At 43.0% G+C, this 22,729-nt stretch overlaps 1 long non-coding RNA gene across 1 annotated transcript in view; it reads right to left on the bottom strand.

Annotated features, from left to right (window-relative positions):
• Positions 1-2,917: 2,917 nt before the first annotated feature.
• The window catches only part of LOC144464243 (uncharacterized), a 30,627-nt gene continuing 10,815 nt past the window's right edge, over positions 2,918-22,729 (bottom strand). Inside the window, exon 6 of the long non-coding RNA XR_013491996.1 lies at positions 2,918-3,038. This is a non-coding gene — a long non-coding RNA (uncharacterized LOC144464243). The remainder of the gene's footprint in view (positions 3,039-22,729) is intronic.

Genomic DNA, 22,729 nt, shown 5'->3' with positions numbered 1-22,729 from the left:
ATATTTTGTAGAACGTCAAAAACATTAGAGTTGTACCGATACCGGTACCAGTATTGGAAATGACTCTGATACTGCCTAAAATGCGGTATCGGTGAACAGCCTATGACCGATCCGATACCACATAATGCCTCACGTCATTACGCATACGCACACTACAGGCAAACGAAAGAGTTTTAGGAGTTGAGACATACAACAACAACAATTCATATCCCATCCATTTTAATTTTACGTGCTGGTATCGGAGCGGTACTCAGTATCGGCAGATACCTAAGGTTCAGGGATCGGAATCGGAATCTAGAAAACGTCTGCATACTCTTGTTCTTTTCTAATTGTTGTTATTAACTCTATGTCTGCAATGACTTCATTTATTGCTGTGTTTACTGTACTAACATTAAGAGTTAACGCTTGTGGCTTTGGGAACCGTCATCACTGTTCTGCACAACACATTCTCAATCCGACCTCGTCACATATCGATGTTTGGGTCATGGACTTTCCACGTCCACGTATGATGTGAAAGGTACCCTGGGTGTGTTGGTTGGTGACGTCCTGGGACGCTGTGTCAAGTTCTGCCTGTTACATGCATTGTCCTCTTTCAAAATACACTTCTGTTTTCACAGAAAATCTAACATTTACATACAGTCTCTTTCAAAATATACGCACAAACACACGTGGGTAGTTTGGGAAAAAGGTGAAAGTTTGTTGGACCCATCCACCAGCCCTCCCACTAGCCCCACCCAGACTTTCGCCACCTTAAGTTTCGTCCTTGTCCCATTGCATTTCCCCCTGACACTGCCAGGCGCCCAGCTGCATATTGTGCCGACATTAAAGAACGCCTTTTTTCATTGGTTCCTGATGCCGCAAGTCACTGCCCAAGCGTACGATTTTGGAGACTTCGGAGTGACACCATGAGACAATTATAATGAAATGGGCCACTCTGCATTATAAGTACTTTTACTTTCAATAGTTTAAGTATATTTTTATGCTAATACATTTACTTAAATAAGATTTTGAATGCAGGTCATTTACTTTATTTACTCTGTAGTAGTGCTACAGCCAGCTGGCAATCTTACACTTGTCTTAAACTGAAGACGAGGAGTCACACTTATGTAACACCTGTTGCTACATCCCGACGTTAAACGAAACAACCAGGAAGCAGGGTCTAAAAATACCCCGCGGTGAACAGGCCTACGTGGTGCAGGTCAGCAGGGCACCATGTGAAAGGCCCGACAAGGCGGGTTCCACTGTGCAGTTTTATTTTAGAGATACTGGAAGTTACCCAGCTGTCTGCAGTCTGTCAACCCCCACCCCCCACCCCCCCACCACACGGAGGAAGAATGATTCACAGGAAAATTGGCTCAGTTCAGACAATGACTTCAGGTGATGACATTGGCACATTATTTCATAGTGCACTCCAGATGACCCTGCAGCATTACAGAAACGTGAAATTATTATTTGAGCTGCTATTTTATGCTCTCATATGTATTTATACTGTCTACACTGCATCTCTACGACTGTCCATACTGTTTAGGCTATATGTGATCTGCCCCCTGGTGGGGCATGTATGCCCCACCAGGGGGCAGAACAAACTCACAGCAGCAAAGTCTTCAAAAACTTTTGTTATTTCAAGTTGTGCTAATTTTCAAGCTATAGCTAACTTACTAGCAACATTAGGAGGAGCCTACATCTACCTGATGGATACAAATCTTAACTTTTACCTCTGATTTGGAATCACGTCCATGTTCAATGATTCTGCACAGATTTGGATGGGGTGCCGTGTTTTCTTACTTTCTTCAACACTTGTGTATTGCACCTACATTTTGGTTAAGGGTAGGGAGTGACTGTGGTTATGGTTAACAAAAAGGTGAGCTTTAATTGGTATGTCTGTAACAGAACACAAATCCCAGGCTGCATTCAGGCCCGATGAAACGTAGCAAAATGTCTGTTGTGGTGTTACGCAAGCGCACTGTCTTTTAGTAAGGTCCTCACTGGCCTCCCCACCAAACTCATCATTCAGAACTCGGCCGCCCGGATCACCACCTGCACCAAATCATCTGACCACATCATCCCTGCTCTCATCCAACTTCACTGGCTCCCTGTACAATACCGCATCCACTACAAAAACCTTCTCCTCACCTACAAAGCTCTCCACAACCTAGCCCCCACTCACCTCTGTGACCTCCTTCAGGAATACACCCCCTCTCGCACCCTCCGCTCAACCTCTGCTGGACTCCTCACCATCCCCACCTCACGCCTCAGTACCATGGGTGCCCGAGCCTTCAGCTGCTCGGCACCCAGACTCTGGAACTCCCTCCCCCCACACATAAGACAGTCAGACTCCATCACATCATTCAAATCCCAACTCAAAACCCACCTGTTCAAACTGGCATATTCACTCTAACTGGACACTGTGCACTACATTTGTTTTACGTTGATGTTTTGTTTTAATGATGTCTTTTATCCTTTATGCTCTGTAAGGTGACATTGGGTGACGTGAAAGGCGCCTCCAAATAAAATGTGTTATTATTAAGGTGGGGTTTAATTCAATTCGGCTCAAAGGGCTTTATTAATCTTATTAATTAAGATATTTTTTGGGCATTTTGCCTTTAATGGACAGGACAGCCAAGTGGGGGAGAGAGAGGGGGGATGACATGCGGCAAAGGGCCACAGGTTGGACTCGAGCCTGGGCCACTGCAGCAACAGCCTTGTACATGGGGCACCTGCTCTATCCACTAAGCCACCAACGCCCCTCAAAGAACTTTATTTGCATGTAAACATGTTTACACTGCCAAAATTAGTTTGAAATATATAAAAAAAGTGCTTACAATAGCTAAATTTACAAGACATTTGCGTACTTACATACATGCTGATCGGGTGACACCTCTGACACACCCACCAAATTAGAGAAAACGTACCTCAGAGCCAGTTGCACACCGTTTGAAAGACACATCGTTCAACCCAGAAGCCGCAGCAAAATGGCACACACTGTTTTCAGATTGAACGTGCCCGAGTCTCCTTATCCACCACGTGACCATCACACCCTTAAAGAGGGAACAAAACCTAGAGTCAGAATTCAAATGTTTTTCCCATGGCCTAGAAAAGTTCAGTCAGTACAGACAGATAGAAAGACAAGGGGATGTTTTTGTCCTCTTTTCCACAGCAGGTGCATACAAACAAGTAAGACATACAGAATGCATATCACAGTCACATAAGACATACAGAATCCATACTTAAGAGACAAAACACTGATTGGCATTCAACACACCACAGACTGAATTTCAAAACAAAAGGAGGTTTACTTATTTAGAGCTCGTACGGGCCCTTTTGCACACGGGTGGTCAATACGTGTGTCCAGGAGGATGGGGGATAAAGCACTGGTGGAGTGAATGATCTGGGATGTGAGTGATTGTGAGTGCATTGTGGATCAGGGATGAGGCGACACAAGGTGAGGGGTATGAGTTTGCTGGATAAATGACTTATCTTTGAACATATTAAGCTACCGTGATACTGGTAGGAGGCCCCGGGGCAGATCCAGAACACACTGGAGGGATTACATATCTCATGTGGCCTGGGGACACCTTGGGGTCCCCCAGGAGGAGCTGGAAAATGTTGCTGGAGAGAGGGACGTCTGGGGTGCTTTGCTTGTCCTGCTGCCCCTGATAAGTGGATGATAATGGATGGATGGATGGACATGAGCTGCTATAGCACAACCACGACGGTACTTTGCAGTGGCCAAAGGTTTTTGTCATATAAAAATGTGAAAATCAAAGGAGACAGGACTTAAAAACATCTGGGCTCCTGAGATCCTCTAATCTTTGCACTATAAAAAGTCAGTGTCAGTGTTCTACTGGCAGGGGAAGGAGGGAGGACAGTCCAGGGCCAGAGGCCAGCAGCGCTTTCACCAAAACCTCTCACAACTTCTGCCTTACCACTAATAATTCCACTCTGCATTCCTCCCCACACATCTGCAATGTGAAAGAGTTATTTTCCTCTCCTTCAAAAAACATGTCAATCAAATCACCAGTACTGCCTTCTTCCACCTAAAAACATAGCATGCCTCCACCCATCACTCTCCTCTGTGCTGCCAAGACTCTCATCCATGCCTCCATCACATCCAGAATTGACTACTGCAACAGCATTCTTCATGGTACACCACCCAAAGTCCTAAATAAACTCCAATACATCCAGAACTCTGCTCACCCCTTCAGAATCTCCACTGGCTTCCTGTCTCACAACACATCCAATTCAAAGTCCTTCTCCTCACTCATAAAGCCCTCCATAACCAGGCCCCCTTCTCCCTCACTGACCTGCTCCACCGCCATTCTTCTGCGAACCTGCACTCAGGACCAAGCTGGACCTGGGGTGACAGAGCCTTCTCCATAGCTGCCCCTCCCTCTGGAACAATCTCCCCAAACACATTTGAGACGGCACTGACCTCTCCCGGTTCAAACCACTCATCAAAACTCGTCTTTTGTGTCTTTGAGCCCCCAAAAGCGCCTCATAAATAAAATGTATAACCAATATTAGTTAACTTCACATACTTGTTGGCAGCCCTCTTTGAGCGAACACCATGGATAAGGCTGGCAACACTTCAACCTTCAGGAAGCCCGAACTGTGCCTTCTGACGACACCACTTTGAGCTGACCCAGGCCTGCTCGGAGAGGAATTCAAGAGGGATGAGAGACAGCAGTGTTGCTGCACATGTTTAAATAAACAACACAGTGCAGGAGACACACTCAGACACACCTGCCTTCAATCAGATTCTGATTCACAGCCAGTGGCTCACACCAAATGAAAAGTTCCTTCACCCAAACACACACACACGCACACACACACACACACACACACACACACACACGCACTGTATGTAAAAATAATTGATACAGGTCTACCCTGTTACGCTACTCTCTCTTAAATACAGGAACAACAGAAGTTAGTCTCAAACTTGTGATGTCATGGGGTATTAGACCTTCAGTTTTGAAACATATACTCAGAACAGTCCCCTGGCTGCTGTCAGTCGCCACATTTACATTAATTCATTCACTCATTTTCTTATCCTAGTAGGGGTCGCAGGGGGGCTGGAGCCTATCCCAGCTGACACTGGGCAAGAGGCAGGGTACACCCTGGACAGGTCGCCAGACTATCACAGGGCCGACACATAGAGACAGACAACCATTCACACTCACATTCACACTTACAGACAATTAAAGCCTAGTTCACTTTACACGATTTTCATCGCAATTTTGACGTCACAGAGGATCTTGAGAGCCACCTTGGGTCTGAGGTGAGTCGGCAGATAGTCTGCCACGACAAGTCCTCATGTGTGAACAAGCCTACGAGCAAGTCGCCCCCTCGCCTGCGACTGGGACTGGATATCTGGCATGCTAGAAAACTGGAGAAGTGTGACACGAGACGACTGACAAAGAGCATCAGCCAGTGAGAGGCGGGATACGTCCCACGCCAGCACGCAGGAGGACGGAAGAAATGTGAGGATGAGCCGCAGGGTTGCCAGGTCCGCTTATTAGCCGTGACTTTGGGCTTGTTTTTTTTGAGTCACTTACAAATATTGGTAGTCGGGGGTTGCGTTTTTTTTTGGGGGGGGGGGGGCTTGTTTCTAAAGTGGAGTTGCTTATTTGGGCTTGCTCTCTAAACGTCGCCTTTCTCTATATATATCCGTCGCTTCTTTAGGGCTTGTTTCCATAGCCCTGGTTGCTTGTTTCTCTCCCAAGATCTGGCAACACTGACAAGCTGGCAAGCAACAACAACAATGGCGGCGTCCACAGGATCACGGGGAGCGCGTTGTGTTTGGACCCAGGCCCTGGAGACAGATCTGATTCAACACTGGGAAGAATACCCATGCCTTTACAATGTGTCGTCTCCAAGTTGAAAAACATAGTTTGGTGGCGTCACCGCGTTATCTGGGGCTCTGTCGGCGAGGGCTTGGTGGAGAAATCTTGTGGTGTGCACACACAGGTCGTTACGCAGTTGGCGAGACTCCCGATGATAGAAACTTACGTCGCCAGGTATGAACACTCAAAAGATTACGATAGTCTCCATGACGCAAAATCGGGGTGAAAATTGTGTAATGTGAACTAGCCTTTAGAGTCACCAATTAACCTGCATGTCTTTGGACTGTGGGAGGAAGCTGGAGCACCTGGAGAAAACCCACACTGACACAGGGAGAACATGCAAACTCCACACAGAAGGGCTCCCCCACCCTGGATTTGAGGCGACAATGCCAACCACAGTGCCACCAGATGAGAGTCCTTCATGTGTTCATCATTTTAATGTTGCAGCTGGTAAAGGTGGAGCTAATTTAAACTACTCTATATACTGCTGAGTAGTTGATTAAAATACATCATAATTTATTAGTTGAGTATGTTTTGTTTTGATAATCTGAATCTACAAAACCGCTAACTCAGGCTTTAATGGAATAAAAAGTTCATATTGCCTCTACAATGTAGCTGAGTAGAAGTATAAAAATAGAAATACTCAAGTAAAGTGCAAGTACCTTAAATTTTTACTTAGTTACAGTACTTGAGTAAATGTGCTTAGTGACCTTCCACTGCTGGGTGATACTAATGTGGCAGAGCGGTAGTAAAACAGAGTTGTGGTCAGATAAATGCTGTGCTTTTGTAACATGCAAACAATGAAACACCATCGTACACTTTCACACAGTTTCACAATACAGTTTTGTGCAGAAAAGACGTCTGCTGAGGCCTCAGAGGAGTACATCTGAACTGGTTTCAAAACATCTGTATTTGTCATGAGCTGTGTGTAGTGACCCAGACAGGAAAGATCATGGCTGACATGACGGCAGAGCAATCTGGAAAGTGAACGGTGAGCCTCCCCACAATTTCACAATCCCATGTAGAATGATGAGAAACACACTTTTTGCAATGCACACAAGCGAGGACGTGCTTTCATTGAGGTTTTTGGGAAATCTCTTAAAGGGACAGTTCACCCCAAAATCCAAAATATGCACTTTTTCTCTTACCTGTAGTGCTGCTTGTCACTCTAGATTATTTTGGTGAGTGTTGAAGATGGCGGCCATAGAGCTGTCTATCCTCTATGAAATATAATGGTACTAGACGGCACTCGGTTTTAAATATGGGCTGGTGTGAACATTTTCAAACTAGTGCTGTGTTGAAGTCTGGTTCCCCGTCAACCCCCCAACCTAAGCCTTACCCAAACCCTTTGGCCTAACCCTAACCACCAGGTGGGGCACTAGGCATTAATGGGAGGGAAACAACATTTTAATATTAAGCCAAACACAAGCCCGGACCAAAATTTTAGCATAGTGCTTGACTTAGCAGCTGCTCCTGAGTGAAACATAATGAAACTGTGTCCCAGCAGCGTCTGACTGTCGCATAGCAAAGGGCCCAAAGTGCCTTAATAAAGTGGCTTTTGTGTCTAAACTTAGCCTCAAGTTAACCACAGCGTTAACATAACGTTTCAATGTATCCACAACATAATAACATACAAATGTAATGTATCTTGGGTTTGCAAATACTCAGCTTGTGGTGCTCAAAGTGCCAAAACAATACATTTGAAAAACTCAACAGTAATATCTCTTTGCAGAAATCATGACCAGGTTACTCAAGATAATTCACAGACCTTGTTGTGACCTCCTCCTTGTATACAAAGCTCTACATGGGCTCGGACGAAGCTACATCGCTAACTCCCTTGTTAACTATTTTCCTCCAAGAACACTGCAGTCACCTGCTGCTGGTTTATTGGAGGTTCACAGCAACAGCTTGAAGAAGATCGGGGATGCAGCCTTTGTCAACTACGCCCCAAAGCTGTGGAACAATGGGTCTCATTAATGAAAAGTGAGTAAATCTGTGTGTAGATTTGCACATAAAAGCCTGCTCTACTAAAAACCTACTCCGGATTCAGGAACGCTGCAGGAAACTCAGATTTGATCGTAAACACGTGTGTATGATCATGAATGCCAATCCATCGTAAAGTGACTGCGTGCTCCTGGTAATCAGCAATTAGCATAAATCCCCGCCCATGAATAGCCAATAACCACCATATAAGAAGGTGTAGGTGCATCCAGTCGACCTGTCAGTCATGGCGCAAACAAAGAAAGAGAGAGAAAGAAAAAAGAATTTTTCCGAAGCGGAGATCGAAATAATTTTGGGTGAAGTGGACTTAAGAAAAAACATTTTATTTTCTTCAGTTAGTAGTGGTGTGACAGGGACAGGCAAAGCGAAGGCCTGGAGGGAGGTAACACATGCTGTTAATGTTGTCTCTGTAGTACAAAGAACCATGTCAGAGGTGAAGCGTAAATGGTTTGATATGAAACTGGAGGCAAAGAAACGCATAAGCACACACACAAAAATACAGCAGCCACAGGAGGAGGAGGCTCACAGTCACAACTATCTGCTGCAGACGAGCGCATCGCTGGCATAACTGGGGAGAGACAGCGCCATGCCTCCACTGGAGTCAACGTCAAACCCAGACTGTAATGTGTTATAGCCATAGACACCAAACAAACAGAAGATTCATTTGTGGGGTTTTGAATGAAGTGGGAACGGGAAAGCAGAGATGTTTTGTGCGTAATGGATAAACTCTAAATCAGTGATGGCTGTCGGAATGTAGAGCTATTTAACATTTATTTTAACAAATGATACAGATAACATATAGCCTACAGCAGTTTGTATGCATCGTCTTCAAATTATTTGAATCTTAATAGCCTAAAGCTCTGTTTTATACAACGTAAATTAAACATTTTCAAATCAGATTTATTCATTCAAATGATCAAAAAGCCACAAAAAAACAAAACAAAACAAAAACACGTGTTGTCTCAAATAATTCTTTCAGCTGCTCCTGCTGAACCCAGGCACCGAGGCCGAAGAGGCTGTGATCTGGCTGTCCTTATGGATATTTTTATTATCATCATTCAACATGTAGAAAGAACGTGTAATCTACTGAGTCGATTTACATAGATAATTCACAATCATGAATCTAATCTGAATCTTAAACCTGCTAATTGCCAACTAATGTAACTAAATGTGTTATATTTTTAATATTTTGTCATGTTTAGATTACGTGTTTCAAAGGCATCTGTGTATTGTGTACATAACAGAGCGCAATATGAATTAAAATTGTAATTTCCAATAGTGACAAGCAGTATTTATGTGCTTTACTACATTTACACAAGCACTACGAGTGGTCAGGAGCAGGAGTAGATTTTGTTAGTAGCTACGAAAAGATCGGAGCTACTAAAATATTGATGAATGCGGACATGCATGTAAATTTCCATCTGCGAACAGTTTACACACAAATTCCTTCTGCTCACGTTTCATGAATGAGACCCACTACCTTTAGATATCAGGGAAGCTAGCTCACTAAATATTTTAAAAAGAAAGCTAAAAACGTATCTGTTCACTTTAGCCTGTCACTGGCGCTGACTTCCTGATTGAATTGCCCTGTCCGTTATATCTCCATTATGTTTATTTTCATGTGAAGCACTCACTGCTTACACTGCCCTTATTGTCAAGCACATTGTGCTGCATTTCTTGTATGAAATGTTCTATATAAATAATATTTATTATCATTATTATTCTTATTATCATTACTAAACTATACCTGCTAACCCTGTCACCATGCAGAGGGAAGTATGCATCTACAGCTGGCTCACAAAGCATCACTGAGCTAGCTAATGTTACAGCTCAGCCGAGGAGGACGCCATAAATGTTTTCATCTTGCGTTGTCACGAGCACAGGCCTCTTATCTCCAACACTCTGCGACTCACACCAAAACAATCTACCTGATAAACAACACTACACGTAAGAGGAAAAATATGAATTTTTGACTTTGGGGTGAACTGTCCCTTTAACACGGCATCGACAGAAAACACAGAGCAGCAGAATGACCTTCAAGACTCATCTGCAAGTGTTATCCTTGCAATAAAGCTACAATATGAATCTTTGAGCCCGTAGCTCCAGGCGAGCTGATAACATGACTGTTTCTCTGAGGAATTCCTGGCACCATTTAAAAAGGCTTATTGTCTGTGTGACGCTTGATCATTTCATCAGTGCTTTCTGTGGTCGATGGTGCCCTGTAAGCATGATGCTAAATCCTCTGCTGCGTACTCCTCTTTCCACTTCCTCTATTTAGCCTCGTGATTCACCCGTACAAATGCTGCTCATTTCTCCCTAATGTGCACATGCACGCACACACATTTTCATTCACATAAACCCCCCCCCCCCGTTACATAGAGCCTCTGTGACCTGTTTGAGTGCTGAGTGATAAAGAGAGTGTGTGGAGAGAGGACAGCTCAAGGGCACATAATACCACGCTGAGCCGGGTGCCAGTGAAAGAAGGGATTATTTCACATGGCCCTGGTGTCCTGATGGCCACGCTAAGCTGCCCATCCATCACTCTGAGCAGGTGAGGAGTGAGAGGTAGTGAAGGCTGAGGATTGGATCTCTGTGAGGCAGTGGAGTGTTGAATGGTGCTCAATGCCACACACTTAGCTAAATGCATCCATGCTGCCCATCAGTAATGCATGAAGACACAAGATGTTAGGGGGTACGGTAAATGAACAAGTGAATAGAACCAACCATCCAGTCTCTTTGTTTTAAACTGCAACAACACATTGATCATCACACTACAGTAAAGCTGGACCTCATGAAAGAAAGAGCCCCATCATTCAGTAGAGGCCTGCTGGTGCTCAAGTACTGCAAGACATGCATGTTACATGACTAAGATTCTTTTATTAGTGCCCACGAAGAATGAGCTCAATCCAGTGCAGTCATGTTCATATTTCTCACGGATATCCTGTGTTAGAGGGCACACAGTCATAGTTGTTTCATATGTGTCATGGCAAACTCTCTAAAGTGATGTGGTATATGAGATGACTTTATCATCAGGAGGTGGAGGGGATGGTGGATCATATATGCAAGATGCCTGCCAAGCTGAGGACCATTGTTCGAAGCCAACAAAACAAGTTGTCATTGCTACATACCTGGCTGCGATAGTGCAGCAAAATTCAGCTGTTTTTTACCGGGACATTGCTCTCTTCCTGGCCAGGATAGTGCCACAGAAAGGGGTTTTGTTCTACCATACTATCGTGTTTTTTACTGGGACATTGTTCTCTTCTGGACTGGAATGGTGCATGCGCATCGCTGCATTTCCAGCCAGAATAGTGCCAAAAAAGCGGTGGTTTCGTAAGGCAAGGCAAGGCAAGGCAAGTTTATTTGTAGAGCACAATTCGTACACAAAGTAATTCAAAGTGCTTTGCAGAGCAAGAAAATGCATTAAAATCACAATACAAAATCAAAACATAAATAATCATTATAAAATGAACTTTAAAAGAGAAGAGTGCAGATAAGATCCTTTCAGTCATATGCACAGTGAAATAGAGCTGTTTTGAGCCTAGATTTGAACATTGTCAGAGTAGAGGCCTGTCTCACATCTTCAGAAAGACTGTTCCAGATTTTAGCTGCATAAAACTGGAATCCTGATTCCCTATGTTTAGTCCTGACTCTGGGCACCAGCACAAGGCCGGTCCCTGAGGTCCTCAGAGTCCGAGATGGTTCATATGGCACTAACATGTCAGAGATGTACTTTGGTGCTAGGCCGTGGAGAGACTTGTACACAAGCAGAACTGCTTTAAAGTCTATTCTCTGAGCCACAGGAAGCCAGTTTAGAGACCTGAGCACAGGACTAATGTGCTCGTACTTCCTGGTTCTGGTCAGGACCCGAGCAGCAGCATTCTGGATGTACTGCAGCTGTCTTACGGCCCGTTTGGAGAGGCCAGTGAGCAGGCCGTTGCAGTATTCTAACCTACTAGAGACAAATGCATGGATAAGTCTCTCCAGGTCAGGTTTAGACACTATACCTTTGATTTTGGCAATGTTTTTTAGATGGTAAAAAGCTGCTGATGTTATTGATTTGATGTGGCTGTTAAAGTTCAAGTCTGAGTCCATTATTACCCTGAGATTTCTAACCTGATTTGTAGGTTTTAGAGAGAGAGACTGGAGGTGACTGCTGACACTTTCTTTTTGTTTCTGTGGACCAAATACGATGACTTCAGTCTTGTCTGAATTTAGCTGGAGAAAGTTGTTTTGCATCCACACACTGACCTGTTGGATGCAGTGACAGAGTGAATCCACTGGTCCATATTCACCTGCTGTCAGTGTGACATAGATCTGAGTGTCGTCTGGATAATTGTGGTAGGACACATTATTACTTTGTATTAACTGGCCTAAAGGCAGCATGTAGAGATTGAACAGAAGGGGTCCCAGGATTGACCCTTGGGGCACCCCACAGGTCAAGGCCATGTGTGGACACAGTTACCAATTTCAACAAAGTACTTCCTGTCTTCTAGATAGGACTTCAGCCAATTTAGGGCAGTGCCAGAGATGCCCACCCAGTCCTCTAGTCTCTGTGAAAGGATCTCATGATCGACAGTGTCAAAAGCAGCACTCAGATCTAGCAGGACTAAAACTGAGACTTTGCCTGCGTCAGTGTTCAGGCGGATGTCATTTGTCACCTTAATAAGAGCGGTCTCAGTGCTGTGATGGGGTCTAAAACCTGACCGGAAAACATGAAACGAGTTGTTCATTAGGAGAAAGTCAGTAAGCTGTTGGTAAACAACTTTCTCAAGGACTTAACCTAAAAACGGCAGATTTGAAATGGGCCGGTAGTTGTTCAGTACTGTGGCATCAAGACTGCTCTTCTTTAGGAGAGGCTTTATGACCGCAGTTTTCAAGGCCTTTGGGAATGTTCCAGATTGTAGTGACATGTTAACTATGTGAGCGAGTGGTGGTAACAAACTGCTCAGCACAGACTTTAGAAATCTAGTGGGTAACACATCGAGGCAGCATGTAGATGATCTCAGACTGGCGATGATCTCTTGGACAGTTTTGTCAGTTACAGGTGCAAAATGAGTCAGCTCTAAGTGTCTAGGTGGCTGCAGGGTTGTTATTGGTGTTGTGGAATTGATGGCATTTTTAATGGTCTGAACCTTGTTGCAAAAGAATACTGCAAACTCATTACACTTAGATGTGGAGATCAGTTCCAACGGCAGTTGAGCTGGAGGGTTTGTTAATCTGTTCACTGTTGCAATTAAGACACGTGAGTTTCCAATAATTTCAGCAAAGTACCTCTCCCTTGTTCTATGTAAGATCTGGTTGAACACATACAACTTTTCTTTATAAATTTCATAATGAACATGAAGCTTTGACTTGCGCCATTTCCGCTCAGCCCTCCGGCACTCCCTTTTCTGTGCCCTGACCGAGTCGTCATTCCTCCATGGTGCCTTCTGCTTATTTTTAACCATTTTAACCTTCACAGGGGCAATGGTGTCCAGAACATTCAAAACACTCTAAGTAACAGAGTTCAACAACTCATCAACATTAGAACATGAGGCATTTTCAAAGTTTATCATTTCCATGAACAGAGCACCTGTGCTGTTATTTATGTGTCTCCTCCGAACAACTGCAGGACCAGCCGGTGGTTTGGGAGAAACAGACAGGTCAAAGAAGACACAGAAATGATCAGACAGAGCAACATCAACCACATTGACATTTGAAATATTAACCCCCTTTGTAATGAGCAGGTCCAGAGTGTGCTGCGCTCTGCTGTGGGTGGGCTCACACACATGCTGAGTCAGGCCAAAGGTTTCAAGGACAGCACTGAGCTCTTTAGCATTTCTGTCACAGACATTATCCACATGTACATTAAAATCACCTGTAATGACCAAACCATCAAAGTCTGTGCATACAATTGAAAGCATCCTGGTAAAATCATCAATAAAACTTTGACGATGCTGGGGAGGCTTGTATATAACTACATAGAGTATGGACGGAGATTGTTTTAGCTCCATTTTAAAGGATACATACTCAAATGATGAAAACACCCCAAATGACAACCTGTGCATAACCATATGATCTCTAAATATTGCACAGACACCTCCACCCTTTTTGTTTTCTCGTGTTTCAGATTCAAATTTGTAGTTGGGTGGAGCTGATTCCGTTAGAACAGCATTACCTGTGTTTTTGTCAAGCCATGTTTCAGTTAAAAACATAAAATCAAGATTATACGAAGAGATCAAATTATTAATTAAAAATGATTTGTTAGACAAGGATCTGACATTAAGCACAGCAAGTTTCAGATTAGTTTCAGTAGGACTGGACATTATCTTCTTACAAGGGATATGGATTAAATTTCTCTGATTGGACAGTCTAACTGTCCTTCTGTAATCTAGTCTATGTGGTGTGGCTGTAGATATAGCACTAGGGGAGAATATTGTCTCACAGGGCCCCAGCTTGATATTACCTTTATCATGGCTGTAAGTCCTAGGACAGCAGAGGCCCTGTGCATCCTAGCTCTTAGGGATACCAGCTCTGGGGGCAGGCAGGGGAGGATGAGCAGGGGGAAGTTTGGGTGATGGACCAGATGAAAACCAAGGGGGAGGAGCTGGGGGAGCTTTAGTTTGTGAAGCAGGAGAGTTGAAGCTCCTGTGTGACTTGAGGGGCACAGTTTTATACAGGGGAGAGTTCAGCATAGTTGGTGATAGAAGTCTTGACCTTGCTATATTAGGGGTGAGGGGAACCATCTTAATCCCTGATTTGATCAGGCTTTCAAGATGGTTGGGAAGGCCCATGGGGGAAGGTGGGGATGAAAAGGAGAGGGACAAGTCTCTAGAGGGGGGGGGGGGGGGGGGGGGCCCAGGGCTGGTCTGTGGGTAGAGGAGGTAATGGGGGTGCTGCCAGGTCTGAAACTTCTGCTGGGGCCGTCACAGACGAGTCCAAGGCCTGTGATGAGGGCCCGGGGGGAGGTGGAACCGATGGCGGGCCTGAATCCTTCACTGGGGGCAGTGGAGGCTGTTGTGGTGCTGGAGCTGAATCCTTTGCTGGGGGCAGTGGAGGCTGTTGTGGTGCAGCTGGTGCTGAAACACTGGCTCGGTCTCTGGCTTCTGCGACAGAGATGCTTCTCTCGTTCCTCTTTTCTCTCACTGGTCGCTCAGGACCCTGTCCCGGCCCATTTTGATGCCTCAGAGCGTGGAGGAGGTGTTCCGTCAGCATTCTCCTCCCACCTCTGCACAGGTGTGGGCCCTTTCCCTTGAACAGGTCCTCTCGTTTCCAGAACAGATAAAAGTTCTCAATGTAGTGCAATCCTCTGTGCGCACACTCTTTGGACAGCCATGTGTTCAGCTGAAGCAGCCGGCTGAACTTGTTTATCTTCCTGTCTATGTTTGGAAGAGGTCCACTAATGAATGCCTTGACCTCCACTTTATCAAGCTCCTTGAAGAACTTAGTGAAATCCCTTTTCAAGACTTCAGTCTGTTCCTTTCTGATGTCCACTGCACCCACGTGCACGATCAGCTGTTTGACTCCTCGGTGTGTAGACAAAACTTTTGGGAGGAGTGTTGTTACCTCAGAGACAGTGGCACTGGGACAGCAGCATGTTTGAATTCTTCCGTGGTTTATGCCATTGATAGCACTGTCTCCTATCAGCAGTGTATCTCTGACCTTGACGTTTGGTCCAGATTGTCTGTCTGCCTGCTGTCTTTTGCCGACTTTATGGCTCCAGTTTCGTGAAGATAATCCATTTTCTCTTTGTTCATTACAAACATTAAATTCAGTCTCTGACAGTGGCAAAAATCTGTTTGTAAGCTGTATTTTGGGTGATGTTACATAGATATTAACATTGTCTCTCATCACTTTGTGCTGCTTTGGCTTAGCACCAAGTTCTCTCCAGGATGAGGCATTTTGGTCTTTACAGAGTTTTGGAAAAGACACAGTATCACTCACGTTTAAGATGAAAGTAGCAGGTTTTTCACTCTTTTTACTGAAAGTAACTGTGGGCTTCTTACCACCGGATGTCACTGGGAGCGTCTTGTGAAGTCCTTTTTCAGATTCTAAAGCAAAAATCCGTGCTCGTAGCTCATTAATTTCTTGTTGATATCTCCGACAGCTTTCACAGAAGGAATTTGTTTGGTTTCTTCCCCCGGACATGCTGCTGGCTCGTCAGATCGGTTAAAAATATAAAAATGTTCTTCAGAGTCTTGGTTTACTTAAAATAATTCATGAAATGGTGGATATAGAGATTTTCCAGGATTTGTAGAAGGAGTAAAATGATTAAAAAGCAGAGTAAAGAAGGGAGCAGGCTGGAGCAAGCAAGAAAGCGTCTGCACTCTTCAGAAGCAGGAAGTGCAACAAAAGGAGACAACCAGGATAGCACCACAAAAAGCAGCTGTACCGGGACATTGCTCTCTTTTAGGCCATGACAGTGCCGCAGAAAGTGGTTGTTTTTCACCATGCCATCGCTGTATATCCGGCCGCAATAGTGCAAGGAAAAGCGGTGATTTTTTTTGACCAGGATATTGCTCTCTATCTTGCTGGGATAGTGCCACAAAGAGTGGCTGTTTTTCACCAGGCCATCACTGCATATTCAGCTGTGATAGAGCAACAAAAAATGGTTCTTTTTTACCAGGACATCGCTTTCTTTCTGGCTGGGATAGTACCACAGAAAGTGGTTGTATTTCACCATGCCTTCGCTGCATATCTGGCCATGATAGTGCAACAAAAAGCAGCTGTTTTTTTCCGGGACATTGTTCTCTTTCCGGCCAGGATAGTACCACAGAAAGTGGTTGATTTTTACCCACACATCGCTGCATTTACAGCCCGGATAGCACCACAAAAAGCAACTGTTTTTAACCGGGACATTGTTCTCTTTCTGGCCAGGATAGTGCCAAAAAAAGGGTTCCTTTTTTACAAGGACATCTTTCCATTTTCAGACAGGATAATACCACAGAAAGTGGTTGCTTTTCCACTATACCATCACTGCATATCCAGCACTGATAGTTGTTTTTTACCAGGACATTGCTCTCTTCCTAGCTGGAATAGTGCCACAAAGAGTGGCTGATTGTTTCACTAGGATATCTCTCCGTTTCTGGACTGAATAGTACCACAGAAAGTGGTTGTTTTTCACCATGCCATCGCTGCATATCCAGATGCGATAGTGCAACAAAATGCAGCTCTTTCAAACGGGGACATTGCTCTCTTCTTGGTCAGGATAGAGTCACAGAAAATGGTTGTTTTTACCCACACATTGCTGCATTTCCAGTCAGAAGAGTGCCACAAAAAGCAGACTGTTTTTTACTGGGACATTGCTCTCTTTCCAGCCAGGATAGTACTACCGAAAATGGTTGTTTTTCACCAGGCCATCGTTGCGTATCCGGCCATGATAGTGCAACCAAGAGCGGTTGTTTTTTACCAGGACATTGCTCTTTTTCTAGCTGGAATAGTGCCACAAAGAGTAGTTGTTTTTTACCCGCACATTGCTGCAATTCCAGCCAGGATTGTGCCACCAAAACCGGGTATTTTAAGCCAAAACATGATCTCTCTAACCATGACCAAGTGGTTTTTGTAGCTAAATCTAATTTCATGTTAACCACAGTGTTGTTAAAATGTGGAGAAATGTAAACGTACAAAGAAGAAACGTGCAATGCCAATATTTATTCTGCCAATGGCGCTGGACAAAAGGAAAGTGGAAACAGGTGAGCAGGTAGATGAGGGAGTCAGATGACAAGAGCAAAAGCCTGAGGGCATCAGGAGGTGAGGCAGAGAATGTAAATGAACAGATTATGGGAAGTGGGTTGTGGCTGGAAGGAGGGACAGAGAGGCAGAGTGCGACAGTAAGACAGACTTCAAGTGATTCACTGCTTACAAAGCAAGGGAGTGACATGAAACACAACCAGCACCAGATGTTCATTTTCTTATGAACTTTGATGAAAGTTTCATGACCCAGCATGCAGTTAACTGTTTAAGAAGAAAAGTTCATTCAACCTTAACATGTGATGTCCTCCCGTGTCAAACTGTTGCGACAGGATGTTGCTGCTTGTTCCCAACAGATTAAAATTTAGTCACAGCAGCCAAGTGCTAAATTGTGTCTTTAACAGTGTCTTTAACCCTCATGGACCAACTGAGCACTCATATAACCGTCCTGAACCTCTCACAAGTCATAAGCATGAAAATCTTCCGCATCTCATCCATCCCGTATAATCACAGAATCATGAGCATCAGAGGTTGTTGTCACAAGGTTTAGTCGAACATACCCAAAAAGCATCTGTGATCAGTTTGACAAATACGCAATCGTAAGCAGGATCAATTTTCACCAGAACATCAAATGATGAATAAAGAGATTTAGGAAAAATCAGCACAAACTGATGACATATGTGGGTAATTTTTATACACAGGAAAGTGAATCATCGGCAAAGTGACTTCCAAAGGAGTAATTCAATAAAAGAGAAAGACTCCCACGTTTGTGCAGAGTGTGTGAGCGTAAGTAGGAGTGAGAGTTGTGACTCTGTGAGCTGGTGGAAGGGTTTTCTCTCCTGCTGTGTTTCCTGCTTCATCTGCCTGAAAGAATCCATCGGCAGCTGGTTTGCAAAAGTGTAAAAGGGAGGCAGAAAACAGTAGAGAGGTGACGAGAACAAGAAATAGGTCAGAGAGAACAGAGCTGATGATAAGAGGAGGGGTGAGGAAGACGATGGAGAAAAATGTGAGGTAACGGAGAAGATCGCAAACATCGAATCTGGACCGGAGCAGCCGGCGATCCCACGCCTGCCCAGCAAATATCCTATAGTGGTGAATAAGGGGCTTCTGGGCTATTTTTAGCCCATGTTGCCATGTGTGAGCAACGCTCTCTGCTGCACGCTCAGGCAAACAACATTTTCTACGCACATCACACAGCGTCATCCCAATCCCATGCATGAATGAAGGAAATGATCACCACAATGTGATGCACGCACACAATGCTCTTCAGTGTCTTTCTGTCTTTTCTCTTTTGCTCCCTGTATCTCGACATTTCATCCTCCGTCTCTTTCTTACTCAGTATCAATTCAGTCCTCTGTGCATTTCTGGCATGACAGCTGAATAGTGGCCTTTTTTCACCTAAGAAACATTACTAAGATTCGACCTATCCTTTATTTCAAGGATGCTGAGATCCTTATTCATGCTTTTGTTACATCACGACCAGATTACTGTAATGCCCTTCTGTCAGGTTTGCCAAAGAAGAGTTTTCAGGGTCTTCAGATGGTACAGAACGCAGCAGCTCGACTGGCTCCACTGGCTTCTGGCAGAGGTCAGAGCAGACTTTAAAGTGCTGTTGCTTACATATAAAATTGAATTGAAGTGAATGGCATTGCACCACAGTACTTGTCAAGACTCTGAGTGACACTGAGTGTCCCTAAGGTCTGCAGAAAGATGGTTGCGTGCTTTTTCGACCTTGTGGAACAATCTACGTATTGGTATTAGACAGGCTCAGGTCAGTTGATGTATTTAAAGCAAAGCTAAAGACCCATTTGTTCACTGTTGTGTCTTGATTTATCTGTTTGTTGTTGTCTGTCATTGTTTTACTGTGTTTTATTTACTGTTCACTGTTTTAACCCTTTAAACCTGGTGCCTTTTACAAGCATTTAAACCATCAAAACCTGAAAAAATGGTTTGATTTCAAAACAAGTGTCAATGACAAGTTTTAAATATGTATTTAAACTTATGTTACAGAAAATAGATTAAGATATTATTTAATTAAATTTTTAGCTATCTTTTCAGGTAATTTTCTTTTTTACTTTTCTTTTTTGCTATTTTCAGGTAAATTCTTGTCATTTTCTTTTTTTTTACTTTTCCTTTTTCTTATTTTCAGAAATGTTCTTGTTTTTTTAACCTTTCTTTTATGCTTATTTTTGGGTAATTTTCTTGTTTTTTTATTACTTTTCTTTTTTGTTTATTTTCAGGTAATTTTCTTGGTTTTTTTTATTACTTTTCTTTTTTGTTTATTTTCAGGTAATTTTCTTGTTTTTTATTACTTTTCCTTTTTGCTTAGTTTTTAGGTGATTTTCTTGTTTTTTATTACTTTTCCTTTTTTGCTTAGTTTCAGGGGATTTTCTTGTTTTTTATTACTTTTCCTTTTTGCTTAGTTTTAGGGGATTTTCTTGTTTTTTATTACTTTTCCTTTTTGCTTAGTTTTAGGGGATTTTCTTGTTTTTTATTACTTTTCCTTTTTTGCTTAGTTTCAGGGGATTTTCTTGTTTTTTATTACTTTTCCTTTTTGCTTAGTTTTAGGGGATTTTCTTGTTTTTATTACTATTCCTTTTTTGCTTAGTTTTAAGAGATTTTCTTGTTTTTATTACTTTTCCTTTTTTGCTTAGTTTTAAGAGATTTTCTTGTTTTTATTACTTTTCCCTTTTTGCTTAGTTTTAGGGGATTTTCTTGTTTGTTTTTTATCTTTCTTCTTTGCTTATACTCAGGTGTTTTTTTAATTTTTCTTTTTTTTTTTGCTTATTTTTGGGGTAATATCTCAGTTACTAAACTTAATTAAAACTATTTAATATCTTGCCAATGTTTGGGCCATTTCATGAATTTCTAATTGCCTTCTTTCCGTGTTATGAAAGAAAATCACGTGGGCAGGTTTCAAAGGGTTAAGTACCCTTTCGGTTTTTAATGATGTACAGCACTTTGATTGAAAGCACTTTACGAATTAATGTATTATTATTATTATTATTATTATTATTAACACACACCAACAAAAACACAAATACCAATATGACTGTTTGTCTTTTGTGTTGTTATTTCACACCTGTCTTGTCTCCCACAGTGTTGTCCATCATGTCTTTCACTTGTTTTGTGTCTGCATCATCTAAATATCCGTGTCAGTCCAGACTCATACGTAGCCATGACAGCAGACGATGCCTCAAATATGGATGTTGCTGCAAAGAAGCAACACATTCTAAAATGTGAATGCTTCACATGTGTTTTATCTATTTTTTCTTCCATTGCTGCTCTGCATGGCTAAGTGTAATGCTAAGCTGTGTGTTGGTGCTTCATGCAACAGTCTGTGCTAACAGGCTTTTTTATGTGTCTTTATGCTGTCTTTGTCCTGTGAAATGTCCTGTGATTTTGTTTTAGCCTTTTATTTGGTTTCAAAACATCTTGCCAAAGGACTGCAGCTGAAAATAAGCCAGCTTGCTAACACTGGCACATTTACAGAAATGTTGATTGTGCGTTGTCCTTATGAATAAATCTAAATCTAAATCTAACAAATACACTCAAGACAGTTTCAAGTTTAGCGTCATTAATTCTGTATCTGACCAAGTGTCTCACCTTCTGTTCCTGAGTTATGGCGTTGAATAATGACCAGAAAAGTGTTTTTGCAGAACATTGTGATGTCACAGGGGAGTTAACCTTTGACCTTTTGGATATAAAATGTCATCACCTGATCGTCAGACGTTTGTGTGGAAATTAGCATATGAATTCTTGAGTTATGGCCAAAGACATGTTTTGTGAGGTCACAGTGACCTTTGACCACCAAAATCTAATCAGTTCATTGTCAAGTCCAAGTGGATGTTTGCTCCCAATTTGAAAAAATCCCACAAGGTGTTCTTGAGATGCACATATGGATGGACAATCCACAAACATGATGCTTCTGCCAATGCCTATGGCCAGTGTGGAGGCATGAAAGAACAGGGCATCATTATCCCTCAGATTTTAGAAACAAATGCGACCACATACATTTACACATACATTGCCATACAGTTCCTAAAAAGCCCAGCGAAACTCACATCATTCCTGTGCAAAATATTACAGCCCATTCATATACACTTTAGAAATTCTGCCTAATTTTTCAGCATATCCTTCAAATTTACAACAAGGCATTGCATTCATTAAGTAATTCAGTGCAAATAAACGGTATGTAACCTCTTTTTTGTTGCACCTACACCATTTTATGTATCTAAAACCTTAGCCTGAGTGGCAGTACCACATGAATGCCACATGTCAGCAGCAGAGATCAAGTGACTGCGGAGAGAAGCGGCGGCTTGCATCAAACAACCTGTTAATCTCACCTTCAGTGATGGAAGCAGCTGAGTGTGAGGGCTCTGAGTGATTTAGGGACCTCAGAGCCTCGGGTGTTTCCGCTGAAGAGACCTCCCATGGCGGCTTAATGTCTCACATGTAGGAACACGTAGAAGCCAACTCATTTTCATGTGAGGAAGGCTGTATCACATTTTCTCCACTGAAAGGTACTCCATAGGGTGATTTATTATATTTTCTTACGCACTGAGCCACTGTAACCGGCACTTTATCATGATGTATCTACCATAGGGGGATCCAAGACGGCACTTTTGTTGCATTTTGTTTGGTTTTTGAACATTGGGGCATCAGGTGGGAATCCACAGAGTCCGTTGAGTGTTGTATTCTTCAGTTTAATTGTCCATTACACAAGATTTACTGTAGCTTTTTCTGCTTTCAGGGCAAAAGAGCTTCCCTTCCACAGAAGTACTTTGAGGGAAAGTCCTGCTTATTCTGCTTTCATTACGTGTTTCAGGGTAAGAACAGTGCTCCGGACAAAATGTACAGTATGACAGTCACACAGTTTTTTTAAGAATTATGCTGCACCCATATCTGTAGAAATGCATCTTTCTCTCCTCCCCTACTCCCTCACTTCCTGCTCTGACTCCCTTTACACTTTGTGAGCAACAAACTAAGTTTTGTGTAACCTTCTCCCACTCTGCCATCTATCAGCATCACTTTTTGCAGAAGTTTTGTCACAAGACACAGGGATTTTTCCCATGAAGATATCACACAGCTGTAGAGCAACGTGAGTCCCTGGGTTTGTAGCATTGAGTAAGTGACATTTTTAAATCAAAATCGACTTGTCAGTTGAAAGACTCAGTGATGCGTAACCAGTAGTACCTGTATGGGAGCAAATA

The sequence above is a fragment of the Epinephelus lanceolatus genome, chromosome 9 (genome assembly GCF_041903045.1).
Source record: "Epinephelus lanceolatus isolate andai-2023 chromosome 9, ASM4190304v1, whole genome shotgun sequence".
NCBI classification, from domain to species: Eukaryota; Metazoa; Chordata; class Actinopteri; order Perciformes; family Serranidae; genus Epinephelus; species Epinephelus lanceolatus.
This window is presented reverse-complemented; position numbering and strand designations above follow the sequence as displayed.